The 16,888-nt window shown below is 44.7% G+C and overlaps 1 protein-coding gene across 12 annotated transcripts in view; it reads left to right on the forward strand.

Moving 5' to 3' along the window:
- TACC2 (transforming acidic coiled-coil containing protein 2) overlaps window positions 1-16,888 on the forward strand; it is a 215,030-nt gene that overhangs the window by 40,898 nt on the left and 157,244 nt on the right. The gene's annotated exons all lie outside the window — the stretch shown is intronic.

The raw sequence follows: 16,888 nt of genomic DNA on the forward strand, positions 1-16,888 counted from the left end.
GAGAGAGAGAGAGGGAGACACAGAATCCCAAGCAGGCTCCAGGCTCCGAGCTGTCAGCACAGAGCCTGACAGCCCGACGAGGGTCTCGAACTCACAGACCCCGAGATCGTGACCTGAGCTGAACTTGGACCCTTAACTGACTGAGCCACCCAGGCGCCCCTCAATAGCCAGGAGTCTTAACCATTATCCACTGGTTCTCAAACGTGAGCAGGCCTCGGGATCACCCTGCCAGGCTGGTTAAAACATAGATCGCTGGGTTTCTTTTCCAGAGATTCTGATTCAGTAGGTGTGGCCCGAGGCCTAAGGATGAGCGTTTCTAACCGGTTCCCAAGTGATGCTGCTGCTGCTGCTGCTGCTGCTGCTGCTTGGTCCAAGGTCCACACATGAGAACCACTGCATTATTCCCTGGAGCTGTGTGATGCCATAGGCTCAGTGCTGTTGGGGTTCAGGAGAAGAAGGCTTCTCTGAGGGCTGGGGTGGGCAAGGAGAGTCTCCTGGCAGGGGTGGGGGGTGAACCAAAGGGGACAGCTCTAGAGGCCATCCCAGGTGGGGCAGGATTCCTGAATTGGGTCTCTTTGTGGCTCTCTTTGTGGCTCTCTTTGTGGCTGGGTAGGACGTGAGCCCTGACGGAGGGGGGTGAGTGTTCACTGAAAACAAGGCAGAAGGAGTGAGGTCAGATGGAGGAGGATATGGCGGTCAGGTGAGGGGTTGAGATCTTATCCTGCAAGTAACAGGAAGCTGGAGGAGGGCTTTGTGGCTTGTTTGCTTGTTTGTTTATATTTAAATAAAGATTTATGCATGTGAGGACAGAGTTCAGAGGATGAATTTAGGGGCTTGGACTGGTGCGCTGGAGGGGGAGGCTGGAAGGACATAAGGGAGGTCCCTGTAGCAGCGGAATGGTCCCCAGGAAAACCATCCCAAGGCAGAACCCACAGAACCTGGTGACTGCCTGGGCGTGGGCAGAGGAAGTGGAGACAAAGAAGGTTTCTGGAACCTGCTAAGGTTTTGGAACAAGAACCCAAAAGAAGGACCCACCGTCAGAGCCAAGGATGTCTAAAGGGATACCTACTATAGGGAAATTATGAACAATTCTGGACACATTGAAAGAAAGACCATAGGCGTGTCCTGGGAACCCTGGCTTTTATCTAAGCTGGCCCCTGGTGTGGGGAGGGGTGATAGTTTGATGGAGCATTGTGGCCCCCAATTCTATAATATCCTCATGGTGGTTCACACGTTAGTCTCAGGTGGGGTAGTTCATGCCACTGCTCTTATTTTCATGACTTTAAAACTGTACCTAAGAGCATAGGACAAGGTCAGGGTGGGGGTGAAGGATAGTAAATGAAATCATCTGGGGTGGTATTTCCCAGTCTCCCCAGACATAAGGTTTACCTGGGTGTTTGTAAAATATATAAATTCCTAGAGCCACCCTAGTCCTTCTGAATCAAATCGCTACATGTGGAACTTAGGACTCTGTGGGTTTTTTGGTGTGTGTGTGTGTGTGTGTGTGTGTGTGTGTGTGTGTGTTTAAGCTTATTTATTTCTTTTGAGAGAGATAAGAGCACAAGTAGGGGAGGGGCAGAGAGAGAGAGAGAGAGAGAGAGAGAGAGAGAGAGAGAGAGAGAATCCCAAGCAGGTTCTGCATAGTCAGCACAGAGCCCAATGCGGGGCTCAAACTCACAAACCACAAGATCATGACCTGAGCCAAAGTTGGACGCTTAACTGACTGAGCCACCCAGGCACCCCTAGTTGTTGTTTTTTTTTAAGTTTATTCATTTATTTTGAGAGAGAGAGAAGGAGTGCCAGTAGGGGAGGGGCAGAGAGAGAGAGAGAGAGGGAGAATCCCAAGCAGGTTCCACATGGTCAGCACAGAGCCCAATATGGGGCTCAAGCTCATGAACCACGAGATCATGACCTGAGCTGAAGCCAGACGCTTAACCGACTGAACCACCCACATGCCCCAGGAATCTGTGTTTAATAAACATCCTAGGTGATTCTCATGAGTGGGAGAATTTCTGAAATACTCATCTATTGCCAGGTCCAACTTATAAGTATTAAAAATACCCCATTTCCTGACCTCTCCCATGAAGAGTCTGATACAGTAGATTTGGGGTGAGGCCCAACAATCTGTTTTTAATAAGACACCCATGTGATCTTTATGACAAAGTCTTAGCACACGACCCAAGGTGCTACCCTCAGGCCAATAACAATACCAACTTGCTTGTGCTTCTGTAAACTTTCAAGTTACGGCACAGAATTTGGGGATAATTCATGTACATTAAGCCTCTGCCCTCTCCCCTCTTCTATTTTTTTCCTCCCACAAATATCTACTGGGCCACCATTCTGGGCCCGATGCTGTGCTAGGTGGTGGGACCACAGCTGTCAGCCAGAGCCCTGGAGTCTCTCTGCCTCACTGGGTAAGTAGGTTGTAGTGAGGAAGTCGGACATTAAACAAGGAAACAAAAGGAAGACAGACACTTTCAGGTAATATCAGGGCTCTAAAAGGCACCAAATGGGGCGCTGGGGTCGACAGCCACAGACAGGGAGTGGCTAGTTCAGATTCAGTCGTGGTTCTCAAAGTGAAGTCCAGATTGGCAGGCTCAACATCCCCTGCAAACCTGACAGAAATTCAGTCTTAGGTCAGACTCTCTGAATCAACGCTAGAGGTGGGCCCCAGGGATCTGTGTTTAACAAGGCCTCCAGGTGATTCTGATGCACCCCAAGGTTTGATGCACCTGACGTTGAGAACCCTACAGTTTGATACTCGGGATTAGATGCTCAGAGAAGGAGGTGATGTATGAACTGAGTCTGGAGTGGCAAAAAGGAGGCCAGGCGTGGGGGGCACCTGGATGGCTCAGTCAGTTAAGTGTCTGACTCTTTGATTTTGACTAAGGTCACGATCTCACGGTTCGTAGGACTGAGCCTGATGTGTAAGGCTCCGCGATGACAGTGAGGAACTTGCTTGGGATTCCCTCTCTCCTCCTCTCTCTCTGCCTCTCCCCCAATCACTCACACATGCATGCGCTCTCTCTCTCTCTCTCTCTCTCTCTCTCTCAAAAATAAATAAACTTAAAAAAAAAAAAGGCAGGCAGAGGAAGATCCAGGTCAAGGGACAGGCAGTGGAAAGGACGTAAGGGGCGAATGAATTTGGTTTGTTAGAAAAACAGAAGGAGGCTGATGAGGTAGGAAGAGGTGGGGAGGAGGACAGGGTCCAGATTGGCCAGACTAGGGCCCGAAGGCCATGGTAAGAGATCTAGATTTAGGTGACATGAACGGATTTATTTATTTATTTTTATTTATTTATTTTTTAATGGATTTTATTTATTTATTTTTTATTTTATTTTATTTTTTAATTGATTTATTTATTTACTTAGAGGGAGAAAGCAGAAGCAGGGAAGGGGAAGAGAGAGAGAGAGAGAGAGAGAGAGAGAGTGAATCCCAAGTAGGCTCTGTGTTGTCAATGCAGAGCCTGACTCTGGGCTGGACCCCACAAACTGTGAGATCATGACCTGGGCTGAGATCAAGACTCAGGCGCTTAACCAACTGAGCCACTCAGGCGCCCCTGATTTATGTTTTAATAGAACCTCTCTGACTGCTGTGTGGAGAATGCAAGGGGGCCAGACTGGAGGCCGGGAGGTCAGAGAAGGAAGCATGAGCGGGGGGGGGGGTTCCGAATACTCAGGACCCTGGCAGGATCCAGCGTGCCTCGAAGGAGGCAGGGATCACAATCATGGTTTCATTATCTCCCTCTGTCCTGCTACAGGAACCTTCCTAGACAGTTTGTTCCTAATTGCCTTCTCCCCAAGAACTCTCCATTAGGCACATTGTATATGTATTGTGGTCTTTGGATTCTGTACTGGACCAGCTATGACCTTGTAATTGCACTGTAATATCTAAGATGTTTTCCCCTCCCGAGAGTCAATGTTCACCCCTCTGGGGAGGATCCTGAGCACAGTGGGACTGAGGTGATTACGGTGAAAATGGAGAAACAGACACAGCTCTGATATTTTGGGTATTCGGGAGCTGAGAGACAGGACCTGTTGATGGATTGGATTTGGAAGGAGGGAGGGAACAGTCAAGGAAGATTCCTTTAACTTTGGCTTCAGCAACTGGGCGATGAGCACCCTTTGCTGAGAAGTGAAAAAGTGGCCAATCGGGTATATTCGCCGAGTTCCAGTCGCAGACCCAGTGTCCAGTATTGGGTGAAGCTGGCCAAAGAGTGAGCTGTCACAGTCCCCATCGCACGGGGCCACCCAGGATAGACCTCCATCTTTGGGAGAAAAGCAGGGCTCTCTTTGGTACTTCAGGGATAGCCCACTTCCTGCTGTATACCCAGCCCCTTAAACACCTGAACAGACCTCATCCTTTTTGGGGGGGGATGGGGAGCAGATTCCGTATTCCATTTAGCGAACGTGGGTCCGCAGCTCACCACAGGCCGAGCTCTGAGCTGGAGGCCAGAGGTGGAAGAGACCAACGGGACATATTGGTCCAGTTGTAGAGAGAGGCATGTAAACAAAGCGTTCTAGAAGAGCTAAATGCTACAGGCAGGCTCTGTGGGAGCACCGGGGTGGGAGAGAGGGCCCGGCTCTGCTGAGGGAAGGGAGAGAGTCCTCCAGAGGGAGCACCCTTGCTGCTGGGTCTTTGAAACCAAATAGAAATAGGGATTTGTGGGGAAAGAAGATGGTTCCAGGCAGAGGGAACGCTGTAATTATTATGGATCTATAGGAAACAGACTTTAGGAAAGACTGGACTTACTGGGCTCTTTAAAAAAAATATCCTTTCTAATGTTTATTTTTGAGAGAGAGAGAGTGCAAACTGGACAGGGGCAGAGAGACAGGGAGACACAGAATCCAAAGCAGGATCCAGGCTCTGAGCTGTCAGCACAGAGCCCGACGCGGGGCTCGAACTCACGAACCGTGAGATCGTGACCTGAGCCGAAGTCAGATGCTTAACTGACTGAGCCACACAGATGCCCCCAGACTTACTAGGCTCTTCAACAGAGAACTCCAGACCTTCTTTAAGTCTGGGAAATAGAAGATGTGGCAGATTCATTAAGCTCAACCCCTTGACTTTTTCAAATATAGACTTACTTAGAACAAAAATTCTTGGTGTTTGGGTAGCAGCAGCTTAGGGAAGGGTAGAAAAATGGTTTGAAACATGAAAGGGTGGACTTGAAATGACAGGCCAGAATGTCCCCTTGTGCCTTGCCACTGAGTCACCTGCATGCAGGGCAGGGGACCCAGGGCCCAAACACACACCTCACTCACCGCTCAGAATGGACACATGCAGATGACCGGAAGGCCACGAAGAAATCGAGGCTCAGAGAGGTTAAGAAACTCGTCCCCACACAGACAAAATGTGGCGTGGTGGGGACCACAGTCCAGCTCGGTCTGGTGCCTGTGGAAGCCAGGGCTCAGACCCATTATTGCTGAGCTCTCCCGGGGGGTCTGAAAACATTTGTGTTGTGGTCTCCATAATTAGAAGGAAACCCGGGTCTGTCCTTCAATTTAATTTCCCTATAAACAAGGTCCATTCGCAGACCCAGAAAAAAGAAAAATGAAAAAGATCTGTTTGATGAGCAGGGGCTGGGCCAGCTCTTCATGACCCAGCCCCGTGTTTCCTAGGCAGTAGTAATCTCCTCCTTGCAAACAAACTTCTGCAAAGTCCCAGATCTACTCCCAAGCTCCTGCCAAGGCTGGGTGTGTCAGGCGGAGCCGGGGGCAGCCTCCACCCCGCCAGTCCCCAGTCCTGCTTCTGACTCATTATTTATCTCTGGCAGGAAGTAAACACAGAGAGGAGGGGGGGCGGGCGGGGAGTGAGCTCCCGACTTGAGATACAGGCTGAGAAAGAAGGTCACGCGCTGAATTAGGTGTGTGTCTGCTTTCTGCTCATCTGGTTTCAACAGGGCATTTAAAAAGAGGAGAGGAGGAGTATTTTTCCATCCTGAGATCATCTCCCATGCATTGCAACAATTTGGAAAATAGAGAAAAGTGACAAGTGAGGGGGAAAAAAAAATCACCAATGCACTCACCATCTATAGACAATTGCTCTTAAAATATTAGTGCTTCCCTCAAGCTTTTCACATTTTCCTCATTCTTTATTGATTGTGGTGGCTGTGTGTGTATGTGCGTATATATTTTCATGTATTTAAATATTTAAATATCTTCAAACAATATATTTATTGATATAAATATTTATGTAATCTATTTAAACAATAATTATGTAATATATTTAAACAATAATAGTTATGTAATATATTTAAATAATATATTGACACACATATATAATTTTTAAATATTTTAAAATATGTTAACATACATATTAACACAACATACACATACATATATTATGCATAATATACTTAAATATTTAAACAATATACTAATACCGGTATTTATATGCTACATACTTAAATAATTAATAGACTATGTTTTAGAGCAGTTTCAGGTTTACAGAAAAATTGAGTCCTACAGAGAATTCTTATATACCCCCCTTCCTCCTATACAGTTTGCCTTATTATTAACATTTTGCATTAGTGTGGTATATTTGTTACAGCTAATGAACCAATATTAATACATTATTAACTAAGATCTACAGTTTATATCAAGCTCTGCTCTGTACAGTCTATGGATTTGGCAAATCCATAATATAATATCATACAGGTATTCGTTGCAATATCTTACAGAATAGTTTTACTGCCTTAAAAAGTTTCCTGTGCTGCACCTTTTCATTCCTCCCTCCCACCCCTACCAACCCCTGGTAACCATTGATCATTTTACTGTCTCCATAGTTGTGTGTGTGTGTGTGTGTGTGTGTGTGTGTGTGTGTGTGTGTGTGTTTACTGGTATAAAATACATTCTGTAAGAGTATGAAGCTGAGAGCTTGATGAATGTTTACACTCATGTGTAATCAAGCCTACCCTAGATCTAAATCATTCCCGTCACCCCAGGACATTCTCTCATGTCCCCTCCCAGTCAATACACTGCCCAAGAATAACAACCATTCTGACTTCTGCCAGGTCTTGAACTTCATATAAAGGGGGATTAAACATCATTTATACTTTGGTGTCTGGCTCCTTAAAAAAAAAAAAAAAAAATATATATATATCCAATATATATCCATATATATATAACCCTAACCCTAACTCTAATCATATATATATATATATATTTTAAGTTTAGTTATTTTGGGAGAGAGAGAGAGAGAGAGAGCATAAGGAGGGGCAGAAAGAGAGGGGCAGAGAGAATCCCAAGCAGGCTCTATGCTGAGAGTGCAGAGTCTGACGTGGGACTCAATCTCACGACCGTGAGATCATGACCTGAGCTGAAACCAAGAGTCAGATGCTTAACCAGCTGAGCCACCCAGGTGCCCCATGTGTGTTCTAATTTTCATTTGGTTCAAGTATTGGTGCAAATACTTTCTAATTTTCCTTTTAATTTCTTCCTTGACTCATGGGCTATTAGAAGTGTATTATTTAATATCCAATTAGTTGGGGACTTTCCAGATATCTTTCTGTTATTAATTTATAATTTAATTCCACTGTAGCCAGATGATATGCTTTGGATAATTTGAATCTTTTTAAATTTATTGAGACTTTTTAAAATGGGTACAATATAGTCTGTCTTCTAAATGTACCATTTTTACTTGAAAAGAATATAATTCTGCCACTAATGGGTAGTGTTTAGCAACTGGGTCAAGTTGGTTGATAGTGTTGCTCCAGTCTTTTATATCTGTGCTGATTTTCTATCTACTTGTTTAATCAATTATTTTTTTTAATTTTTTTTTATGTTTTATTTTATATTTGAGAGAAAGAGAATGAGAGAGCACAAGCAGGAAAGGGGCATAGAGAGACAGAATCTGAGGCAGGCTCCAGGCTCCGAGCTGTCAGCACAGAGCCCGACGCATGGCTTGAACCCACGAGCAGTGAGATCATGACCTGAGCTAAAGACGCTTAACTGACTGAGCCACCCAGGCGCCCCTTGTTCAATCAATTATTGAGAAAGGGGTATGGAACTATCACTTTATAACCGGGGATTTGGCCATTTCTTTCTTTCTTTTTCTTTTTTTTTTTTGATCAGGTTTTGCTTTGTGTATTTTGAAGCTCTATTATTAAATAAACTTTAAAAATGTTTATTTATTTATTTTGAGAGAAAGAGAATGTGGTGGGAGAGTGGAAAGAGAGGGAGAGAGAGAATCCCAAGCAGGCTCCACATGCTTTCAGCACAGAGCCCATCATGGGGCTTGATCTCACAAACCATGAGATCATGACCTGAACCAAAATCAAGAGTCAGATGCTTAATGGAGTGAGCTACCTAGTCGCCCCTGTTATTAAATAGACTTTTAGAATGTTTATGTCCTATTGATGAATTAAACCTTTTATCATTAGGATGATCTTCCTTATGCCTGGTAATATTCCTTGCTCCAAAATCTGTTTTGTCTGATATAATACAGACACAGCAGCTTTCTTTTCATTAACATTTTCACAGTATAGTTCCCCCTGCCTTTCATTCTCTTACTTTTAATCTATTTGTATTTTTAAGCAAAGTTTGAAATGCTTTTTCTGTAGACAGCATATAGTTGGGTCTTTCTTTTGCCATCCACTCTGAATATTACTACCTTTTAACAGAAGTGTTTATTACATTTACATTTAATGTGATTATCGATATGGTTGGTTTAAATCTACAGTCTTATTTGTTTTCTCCATCTCTTTTCTGTGCCTTTTACCCTACTTTTTGGCTTCTTTTGAAAAAAAGTCATTATTTTAATGATTCTATTTTATTTCCCTTTTAACTTATTAGCCATAACTATTTGTGTTATGTAGGTGGTTGCTTTAGGATCTATACTATACATCTTTGATGTGATGCATTTCAAGTGTTATTACACCATTTCATGTACATTTAGTAGAGTCTTACAACAATATATTTTTATTTCTCCCCTTCGGGCCTTTGTGTTTTGTTGTCATGTATTTTATTTCTATGTATGTTTCAAATCCCACGACATGTTATTTTTGCTTGACATAGCCAACTATCTCTTAAAGGAGATTTAAATAATGAGGAAAAAAGAACTTATATTTGCCTGCAGAGTCACCATTCCTGCTGTTACTTATTCTTTTGTGTAGGTACCGATGGCCATCTGGTATTGTTTTCTTTTGGTTTGTGGGACTTCCTACAACAGTTTTTGAAAGATAGGTCTGCTGGTACTTAATTCTCTTGGCTTTTAAATGTCTGAAAAAAAACCTTCTTTTCACCCATGTTTTAGGAAGCTGTTTTTGCTAGGCAAATAGTTCTTGATCGACAGTTCTTTTCTCTTTTACTACTTGAAATTGATTGCCCCCCTGCACTCTAGCATGCGTGGTTTCCAACCAAAACTCCTGCCATCCTTTCTTTTGTTCTTCTGTCTTTCCTTCTCTGGCTGCTCTTAATGTTTTGTTATATTTTTACTGGTTTTAAGCAATTTGGTTATGATATACTTTGGTGTAAGTTCCTTCTTGTTTCTTGTGCTGAGAGATTCTTATATCTACGGGTTTATAGTTTACATCATTTTTGGTAAGTTTTGCAGCCATTATTTCTTCAAATAGTTTTTAAAAATCTCCCTCCCTCCTTTGGGGATTCTAATTACATACATATTTGGCTGCTTGAATTGTCTCACAACTCACTGATGCTCTGTATTTAAAAATTCTTGTCTTTTTCTCTGCGTGTTTCATTTTGGAGTCTTTCTACTGCTCTGTCTTCGAGTTCACTAGTCTTTTTCTCTGTAAGGACTAATCTGTTACTAATCCCACCCACTATGTTTTTCATTTTAGATATTAGAGTTTTCTTCTTGACACACTTGATTGGGATTTTTTTTTTAAGATTTTAGTTTTAAATAATCCCTACATCCAACATGGGGCTCAAACTCACAACCCCAAGATCAAGAGTCACATGCTCCACTGACTGAGCCAGTCAGGTGCCCCTAATTGGGATCTTTTTTATGTCTTCCACATCTGTACTTAACATGCTCAATCTTCCCTCTAGCCTCCTGAACATATGGAACACAGTTATAATACTTTTTAAAAAGTCCTTGTGTAAGTAGACTTAGAAAAAAATTTTTTAAAGGGGGGGCACCTGGGTGTCTCGGTTCATCATCCGACTTCAGCTCAGGTCATGATCTCATGGTTCCAGGGTTCGAGCCCCACTTCAGGCTCCGTGATGACAGTGTGGAGCCTGCTTGGGATTCTCTCTCTCTCCCCCTCTATCTGCCCCTTCCTGACTCATATTTTCTTTCTCTCTCTCAAAATAAATAAATAAACTTAAAAAAAATTTTTTTAAGTCCTTGTGTACTAATTCTATCATCTGCATAATTTCTGGGTTGGTTTTGATTAACTGAGTTTTATTTTCATTGTGGGTCATATTTTCCTGCTTCTTTGAATTCCAGATACTGTGGGGCCTTATGCTTTTGGATTCTGGATATTTTTGTATTCTTATAAATATTCCTGAACTTTGCTCTGGGATGCAGTTATGTTATTTGGAACACCCTAATCCTTTTAGGGCTTCATTAGATGGGATCAGAGCAGTGTTTAGCCCAGGATTCATTTTTTCCACCACTGAGGCAAGACACTTCTTCGTGCTTTAACAGACGTCCCATGAATTATGGGGTTTTCCACTGTGGCTGGTGGGAACAGGAGCTTTTCCCAGCCCTGTGTTAGCTTTAAGGATTCTTCCTCATAAACCTTCCTGATGGTCTGAACCTAGTGTCAGGTTCATATACATATACATGCTAATCAGCACTTGGATATCCCCAGAGTTCTCTCTTTGTCCAAGTTTCTTTTCTCTGGCACTCAGATGCCCAGCTCCATCTCATCAAGCCCAAGAGACTGATGGACTCCCTGGGCCACATCCTTCAGGACTTAGCTGGGGTAAGAGGAGCACTTACTCTGTTGCTTTCCATCTCTGGGGATCACAGGCCTCTGTCGCCCATGTCTCTTCTAGCGGCCAAACCCCCATTAGTCCAACCCCCTGTTGTTGTTAATAATTCTGTATATGACACTTTCCAACCCAAGCTCTCTGAACAGACCAAAAAGTCACTGTATCAAGTTTCTTTCTCTAGTTTTAAATGGAAGTGCAGCAAAACACCTGGCATTTATTTTGGGAGTGGTAGGGAGATGTTTCCAGAAGAAAAGGAATAATAAGAGAGAGGATACCATGGGCAAGAGTTGTTTTTCTTTCCTTTTCAAGAGCAGCTTATTTTGCATACACTTGTAATCTCTTTTCTGTTTGTGGCCTCAAATGCCAACCTTGAGAGGAGTTAATCTTCCCAAATCATCACCGCATCTGTGTTAATGTTGGGAAGGAGCCTGGGATGGTTTTTATGTCTTCAACATGGAACTGGCTTGGCCTCTGGTGATGTTGACTCATCAACTCCCCCCACCCCACACACATTTAGGCTGGTGGAATTATAGAGAGGAAAATCTCAACAAAATAGGCTGGTGACTGGGACATTAGTTCTAGAAAAAAAACCCTTCTTCACAGTTTTTAGCTCAGTACACATGGGTTCAGCCTCACACGGTGACATTGGTAACATCTTTTGTTCAGGGAATGCCCCAAATTCTCTGAAAGATTTTTCAATCATCGAGGGAAGATTCCAATGCTTTGTACTTTTCTTGTGTTGACAAAGGCAGGAAAATGATTTTAATACACTTTAGAAGTCTTATCAAGAAGGAATGTTAGGAAAAATATGTTTACCGCTATTTGTTGTTTCTTGATGTCAAAACAAAATAAACACCCTGGCCGCCTTCCTGCCCCCCACAAAAAAATAAATAAATAAAAATAAAAATACCCCCATGATCCAAGCACACAAACAAAACACTTGCTCGCATTTTCCCGTGGATAATTAGTAGGATTTAAATTAAAATTAAGAAACTATTCCTACCAAATATTCCACCAAATTCCTTGATTTGGGCTTCTTAAAGTCTCAAAGACCTTTCTCTATTATGAATAAAAAAGATATCCTCTCTAATGGGATAGTTGTTTTATTTTTGGTATTTGAACATTAGGAAATGTCTGAACAATCAGAACTAATTATTATGTCAGAAATGCATTTCAGTGAATTGGGGTCTGATCATGACTTATCTAGATGCATTGGAAGGACAACGATAGATGTGAGTGACACACAGAGACATGGGTTTGTGCCAGCGATGGTGAGCTCGTGTGTGCAACAATCCGTCAGCCCTTCCAGCAATCAGTCTGGGAAGCACAAAATTGGGTCATTCTGCTGTCTTTTGGACGCTACGAGAAAGATGCTGAAAAAATTGGTTAGAAGATCATTTTTGAATTTTCCTTGGAATTCAGTTGCCGGGTTTCCTCCCTATGCTATGCCGAATGATGGATTCCCACAAGCAGACTGACACCGACCATGACCTTGAAGTCAGGTAACAGTTCATGTGGCAGAGTGCAGATGAAATAGTAAGGAAAACACCCTCTCACACACACATCCCTCTCCCCCATAACTCTTTAGAACCTAACAATATTTTCCTTCCGCCTATTGCATGGGCTGCTCAAGCCTTGTGGTCTTTGTTTTTTCTATCACAGACTGAGCATAAGAAAGAGTTAAAACTGGATTAAAAATACAAAGCTGAGTCTGACAAGGCTGCTAAGGTCAGTGGGCTCCTAGGCCTCAGTGCAGGAAGCACTGTTTGGACAAGTTAAGATCGTGTGTGTAGATTGGACTTAATCTGCTGGAATCGCAAAGAATTTTCTGAGGGGGTGGCTTTCTCCATGAAATACCATGTTTAATTGTGTTTTTGTTTGTTTTTTGAAGTTTACTTATTTTGAGAAAGAGAGAGAGTGCTTGCATGAGCAGTGAAGGGGCAGAGAGCGAAGGAGAGAGAGAAAGATAGAGAGAGAGAGAGAGAGAGAGAGAGAGAGAGAGAGAGAGAGGAGCCCAAGCAGGCTCCATGCTGCCAGTGCAGAGCCTGATGCAAGGCTCAAACTCATGAACATGTGAGATCATGACCTGCGCCAAAATCAAGAGTCAGATGCTTAACTGACTCAGCCATGTTCCAGCCATGTTTAGTTGTTGGGACTTGACAATTTCCCTCTCTTTATTAACCTGAGAATTCTTTCCTCTGCACAAATCACTTAGAACAGAAATCCTTTCCCAAACTCCCTGGAATAGGGATCCATCTCACAGTATGGGACTTAACTCAAGTAAGCAGGTTTTTATGTCAGTAAACAAAATTATTCCTCATTTATAGACTCATTCCATCATTCCACGATTCATTCGGCAGAGTACGTACGGGTGCTAGACCGAGATATAAAAACAAATGAGATGAATTCCCTTTAGCCTCCAGGAGGTCATACCCAGCAGGAAAATAAGTGAGCAAACAAATAGGACAGCGTGTAGGTACTGAGAGAGAGTCTGCACACAGGCTTTAGGAGAATAGAAAAGGGAGCATATGCATCCCAGGAAGGGTCCCTCCATGGAGGGAGGCGGAGGGGGGGTTCCTAACACAGAGCCCGGTGAGAGTGTCTGCACTGTTCCAGAGAGTAAGGGGGTCTTACCATGGTGGAGGGGAATCAGGGAAGCAAGTCAGAATGGCTGCTCCCAATACTGCCCCCTGAACTAACCCTCCACACCCAGTGCCAGGCTGTGTACAAGTGCAGGGGGCCACAAAGGCTGGGGAGGGCCAGCCCCAGAGAGGTTGTCACATGGCAGGCAGCTGGGGGAGGAGAAGGGTACCTATGGGGGCTGCTTTCTCCAAGTCACCAAGCAGAGGAGTCTCACCTCCTCCCGAGAGATTACGCTAAGGGAGAATAGGGCAGAAGTGTCATACTTCTCTGAGAGCTCAGCTGTGTCAGAAAAACACCAAATTGGTGGGCCGAGACAGGAACGCACACAGCCAAGGACCGCCCCCGGCCCCGGGCCCCCTCATCACCACCCCAGCTGCCACGACTGGGGATAGTGCATTAGGATTGGTGGTTCCCAGGGGCTGCAGTCGAACTCACAGGATCTCTCTTTACTCCTTGCTTTTCTTTTCTAGAAAGAACATTGGAATGCAGTGAGTAACAGTGATGATGTGATGTGGGGAAATTGCACTAATTTATGAAAATAACAAATCATTCACAGACTTCTGTACTTTATAATTAGTAACAAATTTCTTGCAGCACACCCCCTAGTTCATCAGACCCACCAGTGCGCGTAGGGCCTTAACCTCACTTCTTTGGAAGAAGCATTTAAACAAAAGTGTGTTGCCTTTTCTGAGCCTCATTTCCCTCATCTGTAAAATGAAGTGTTTGGACTAAACAGGTTGCTAGAATGCTAGGGTTGCCTGGAAGAAAAGAGCATTCCTAACGTTCAAGTCAAACAACTGTGATTTGGGAGCATTTCTGTATATTTGGAATCCTTGTTTTGGGTTTATTTTTATCTGCCCATCCACCCATCCACCTACCCAGCTGTCCATCCACTCAACCATCCATTCACTCACCCATCCATTTACCCAACCATCCACCTACCCAATCATCCATCCACCAAGCATCCATCCACCAATCATTCATTTATCCATCCATCCATCCAACCGTCCATCTACCAATCACCCATCCATCTACCCAACCATCTATCCACCCAATGATCCATCCGCCCGAGCATTCATCCAATCACCCATCCATCTACTCATACATTCATATATTCAATGTTTGCTATACCCTACATACTGAGGATACAATATTGAAAAGAGAAAAGACTCAGTCTTCATTATCCTCCAGTGGAGGGAATGGTCATCAATCCATGTTGTGGCAACTGTGACTACAGCCATCACTAGGTGGGCCTGTGAAAGAAGATCTGATCCCAGAGGTCAGGAAGGCTTTGTTGACAAGTGATGAGTGGAACTGAGACCTGCTGGGGAAGAGTAGGAGGGCTCTGGGCTCTGGGCTCTGGGCTCCAGGCAGATGCACGGATGGGGAGCTCCGAGTGGGATGAGACAGGAAAGGCAGGCTGGGGCCACAGCTGATTGCAAAATGAAGCCATCGGAGAGTCTTCCCACGAGGCTGATGGGATCAGGCTTTTATTTCTAAGCCATCGCTCCGGCTGCAGACCGGAAGACAGAATAATGCAGCCAGAGTGAATGGGAGAAGCAGTGCCCGTGCAGAAGAGGTGAGGCCAGCAAGCACAGGGAAGCGGGAGGTGTCAGGGCCCTGGAGCCAGGCGGTGCGGGAGTTGATCTTGCTTCGCATCAGGAGCTCCGAGACCCTGAGTCCAGTCTTAAACCTCTCTGGGAATATTTCTACATGTGGGCAGTAAGGGCTATCCATTCTGCGGGGCTACTGAGTGCATTAAACACAGTCATAACTGAAAAGGGCTTAGCGTGGGCCTGGCCTTGATAAATGCTCAGTATGTGGCCACCTCTCCATCGTGACAGTGATGCTTTATGGTTTTGCTGGTTCCCTTCAACCCTGGTAGTTCAGGGGCCACGCTTGTTTTTCCTCAAACGGCCTCCTTCTCTGAACATTCCTGGGTGGTTCAAGCGTATGTCCTCAGAACTGTGTCTTTAGGAGCCCATCTGGATGTGATTGTCTCCAGCCAGGGTAGTGGGGACGGCCTTTTCTGCACCTCTGTTGTCTGCTCCGAATTTTGCTGCAGGAAATCACCTTTTAGCCCACGCTACTCCGTTTGTTGTGCTGGGGGCCTCTGGTCTGCACCAAGGGGCCTGCATCGGGCCTCATCCTGCAACTTCCACTCAACGGCAGCGCCCCCTTCAGGCTGCAAAGCCTCCATTGAGAGGTCTACGCTGCCCAGCCCTCAAGAGCCGGCCTTTGGATTCTGAGCTGGATGGCCGTCCCACACATGCTGATACAATCTTGAAGCATAAAAGGACATTATGTAACCTTCAGTTACTGAAGAGCCCTCACAGATCGGTTCTCAGAATTTTTCCTGCCCTTGGGCAAATCTGCTTCTGACAAGCGGCTTTAATCTGGTTTTAAAAATTGCTTCAGATGGATAATCAAAGAAATTGCTGGTGCTTAGCTTATGCTAAATAACCCAAGCAGGGCTTTTATTAGAGGAGGGAGGCGGGGGAGCCGTGTGTCCCACGCGCGGTGGGAATTTGCTCCCGGTGGTTGTCTGATAAGACTCACAGGTTTTCAAGGTGCCCAAGTTGAGTGCATCTATCATCTTGTCCCTCAGTCTACCTGAAGGGAAGCCACACACTCCCTCTAAGCTGGCAGCTCCTGTCAGAGGCGGGGACAAGGAAGTAGTTTTATTTGTGTCATTACCGGTGTGTTGGGGGCGGGGGGCTGTGTTCTGTGCTTCTGGATCAATCAGACGTATGGAGGAGTGCTTCATTTCCAAATTACACACCACTGATCTCATTAACTTCTAAATGGTGAGACCCCTCGTTTGTGGGTGGGACACAAAATGCAAAGTGCTCGTTAAAAGGAAGCTGGCCAGATGTGGAGTGCACAGTTGTTGGTTCCAGAACAATCCATGAGCCAACAGCCCTGTGGCTTGTGAGCCCTCCGAGCCTGGTGCTTCCTGAGGCAGACAGAGTCAATGCTGGGCCAGGGCTTTCTGGGCGCAGCTGTCCGTGTGACCAGCTGAGGATTACAGGGGTCTGGACAACTCACCCCCTGAGTTTTCTCTTTTTGCCCTTGTCAGTCCTGAAGGGGTCTGAAAACATGAATCTCGTTGAGACAGTAGCCAACTCTTTCTTGGGCCCATCTTAAATATTTTCAGCACATCATTCCTGTGTTATATGTGTGGGAACAGGCATTAAATAAGGATTAGTGGTGCTGTGATGGTGTATACATACCCTCTTCGAAGATGTCAAGCACATTTCATAGGTGAGGGGCCTGGGGAGAGGCTGGAATAGAGTCAGGGAAAGAGACTAGGGGCGTAAACAACAGGTATTGGTTGATCACAG

Source organism: Herpailurus yagouaroundi, unplaced genomic scaffold (genome assembly GCF_014898765.1).
Source record: "Herpailurus yagouaroundi ecotype Mexico unplaced genomic scaffold, PumYag 163, whole genome shotgun sequence".
Taxonomy (NCBI): domain Eukaryota; kingdom Metazoa; phylum Chordata; class Mammalia; order Carnivora; family Felidae; genus Herpailurus; species Herpailurus yagouaroundi.